The sequence below is a fragment of the Hippocampus zosterae genome, chromosome 20, assembly GCF_025434085.1.
Source record: "Hippocampus zosterae strain Florida chromosome 20, ASM2543408v3, whole genome shotgun sequence".
Lineage (NCBI taxonomy): Eukaryota > Metazoa > Chordata > Actinopteri > Syngnathiformes > Syngnathidae > Hippocampus > Hippocampus zosterae.
Genome location: NC_067470.1, coordinates 927,272 through 930,906, shown reverse-complemented (window position 1 = coordinate 930,906; position 3,635 = coordinate 927,272).

Sequence of the window (3,635 nt, the reverse complement as noted above, 5' to 3'; positions counted from 1 at the left end):
AGGGGTGTTCTCCAAGTGAAACCGGAAGTGCGTCATGACGCAAGGCGCGTTGGCGTACATGCAGCCTTCCCGGAAGTACAAGATAGGTTGGCGCATGTGAACCATTGCATTTCAATACGCATCAAACAAAAAAATAATTTTATCCTATTAACTTATTTACGTGTTAGTGCCATCATTTGTACTCAAAGCATTACTCCTTGTGGACGTTTCGCACTGTGATCTAGTGTTGATTTGCTTTGTTAAAACATTACTGTGTAAAGCAACGTGAGGGGGAAAAGTGTGCAATGCAAACGTATCATTTTAAACCTTAATAGATGAAGTGATTTTAAATTTTGAATACAAACTATGTATGTATTAGATTACATAGTACACTAGTTACACACCGGATGGATTTGATGATAGAATCTGAATAGATTTGTTTGGTACAGAGACAACTGGAGACTTGATGTTTTCTGACGTCACACACACACACACACACACATATATATATTTATATATTTATAATAGTTGTGATTGTCTACAAACATTATTGTTCGACATGCAGTTAAATTTCTTAAATGGATTATATGAGCTTCAGTGTTATTACTATTACGAGTAAGAATAAACTTAATTTACAGGTTTTAGCTTTGCATTTAAAAAGATTCGACTACTTGTTGTAATCCGTTTCTTCATCATGCCTTTGATATGCCTGTCTTTTCACCTTTTAAGTAGATCAAATATTGTGTGCATTTTACGCTGTGGCATTTCATTCTGAGCAGAATTGCTTCAGGAATGAGAAATGTACATGCACATAATACAAGCCAGAAAAAAATGTGGAAAGCTTTCTAAGAATTCTTCCATCTAGTCCTTCGTAAACATGAAGTGATCAACAAAAATGCCAGTATCGTTTCTTGTATATTGTTTTGACAGCATCCCCATGCCGTTGCCAACGGTGCTCGAGAACACACGCGCACATGCATACACGTATTGTGTCGACTATTCCAAGCACTCAGCTGCTGCTTGCGTCACCGATTCCTCAGAGCGAGCTCCTGCTCTCGGTTTCCAGAGAAACGTAATGACTTGCCAATAATGCGCAAGAGCACACGAGCGTCCTCCGTGTAATATGGTGAGCGAGAGGTCCCTGGGAGTGCCTGGCCATTGTTTGCTTTAATTTCAAATTGCTCAAATGCTCCAGTCGACACTGGGCACTCCACTAAAAGGGGCGTGGGGGGATGGGGAGCTAGGGAAAAGGGGGGAGAAAAAGGAAAAAAGTGAATTGTGTACGGCGGGGGAAAACCTATTAGGCGGAGAGAACAAAGGGAGGCATTGGAGGGAGCAGTCAATGTGGAGGTGCCCATGGAACTACTAAAACACTGAAAATTACAAATACTGGGGTTTTTTTTGAGGTCTGTTTTTTAACAATTTGCACTCGATTAAGTCCGCCCGGATCATCTGTAATGTTTCTCGGGCTGCAGAAAATTCTGGCTACTCGTGCAGTAATCTTTCCTCTTTCCAAAATGGACATATTTACGCATGATAACCAAGATGCTACATGTCAAGAGTTGCAAAAGTTTACATATATAGTATATATATATATAAATATTTATTTTATCTCACAACTTTAATTCTTTCGTGCGCGCGCGCATGTTTGTGTGTGTGTGTGGTTTGCAGCGAGAACTCAGCTGAAGAAGCAGGAATGTTTTCACAGTTTGACCTCATAAGCCTAAACAAATGAGTAGTGACAGCCGAGAGTCGAACGTGTATTTTGTCGCACTTGTGTTCACAAACAGATGCCGCGTGCTTGTTTTCAACTCAATGTTTTAATAACGACTATAATGTCATGTCACCGCGCAATGTTTAATCGCGGCCGTTTGCTTAAAGGAGCAGTAAAAACCAATCGTCCAGTGAAAAATGAAGACGGCAAACCACTCTTGTGTCTTTTCGTTCACGTGCTCTCGGTGTTATATTTGGTTACATCTGTTCAGAACATGTGTTCAATTGGCCCAGAAACTAGCGCCGTTGAGCACAATTTCTTTGCATCATTTAGGGTTCGTTTCGTGTGTCCTATACGCAAAGTAATTGTTCCAAAGTTCACTTTGCGTCAGTAGTGACTGCATTGTCTTCACCTTAAATTACTTGAAATGAGTACAATATATCCCAATTTAGATTGAGAAATCAAATTTTCCAAAAATGAATTTTGTGTCCCACCACGATTGGGCTGGTCGATATGCACCTTCGCGTTTATTTTTATTTTATTTTTTTTGTGGTCCAACACGACGGGGTGAAAGGTGAAAGGGAGCCCTCCCCCCACCACTGTCCTCACACACTTCAGGCTCGGATTGCATGTAAAATCACATTCTCCCTGGGTGGTGGGGGGTGGAGTGGAATTCATTGTTTTGGCAGGGGAGGGGGGCAGCGGCTTTGTGTCATAAAAAGTCGTATGCTCTTACAAGTGCCCTCGCCTCCTTGACCGGTAGTCTCCATTTTCGTCCATCCAAAAACAAACGTGTGCTGCGAGTTGGCTGGCTGATGCGTTTGGATTTATAGATGATATCTCCATAATGGGAATGCGGAATTGAATCACCTTATAAAAAATGAAACTTCAGTCGTGAATTACACATTTTCCAAAATTACAGCAGAAATCCACTAACGCTCGGTATTAAAAAAGGAAACAAAAAAAATCATAATTGTACAAATGATTCAAATCACCTGTGATTAAAGAACATTCTTGAGGGAAACCCCCCCCCCCCCCCCCCAGCACAAATGACCTCAATTCGTCCCAAAACGCAACCTGCGAGGTTTTCCTCCAGCAGCCAGCGGGGGCTTCGCTGAACCCTGCTCCGGGGATGAGCTCTCCTTCTCAGCCAGTCGTTCTCCCAACAACCGTGAGAGGCACCGGAGGGACAAGGAGGCAATGCCGTGTGACATTTGGTGCACTAAAATCTGCATGACAAAGCGCCCGCTTTTCGAGGAAATGACTTTATGTTGTCCGTCATATGTAGGAAATTTCGATGATTTTTAAAAAAAATTTAAAGAGGTAGGGCGTAAGGATTTGTATTCAAACAGTCTGAATTCAAAATTGGAACACACACGCTTATATTCCCATGTCTTTAAAAATATAGAAATACACACATATATCCCTAAAGCTTTTTATTTTTTGCATATTTGCAGCTTCGGGTAAATACGAATGCGTGTAATTAAGGCGACTTGTCGCAAGAAAATTATTTACGTCGATTAGTGCAAAGAGACGAAAAAAGGCAAAAGGGTGCGCTGCGAATTTAGCTTGACCCTCGGTGCTTTCAAATCTGTTAAACACACACACACTCACTCACTCACACACACACACACACACACACACAGAGCGCAAATAATATTGCTGGATCTGCCACTGCAGTTACGTGAACACATTCTCGAATTTGTCTTAATTTCATACGTGACTTTAATCCTAAAAAAAATAACATTCAAACGATACAAATCGGTGTAAAGCGATAGTCCCGCAAGGACCAGGCAGACGTATGCGACTCCCTCATCTCCCAAGTCGGGTTCAGCGCAACGTGCTCGGTTCAACTTATTCCCCGGGGCACCCGGAAACGAAAGCACCCCCTTCCTCCTGCTCCTCCTCCCTGCATCCGTACAAGTCGGCATGATCGGCAATG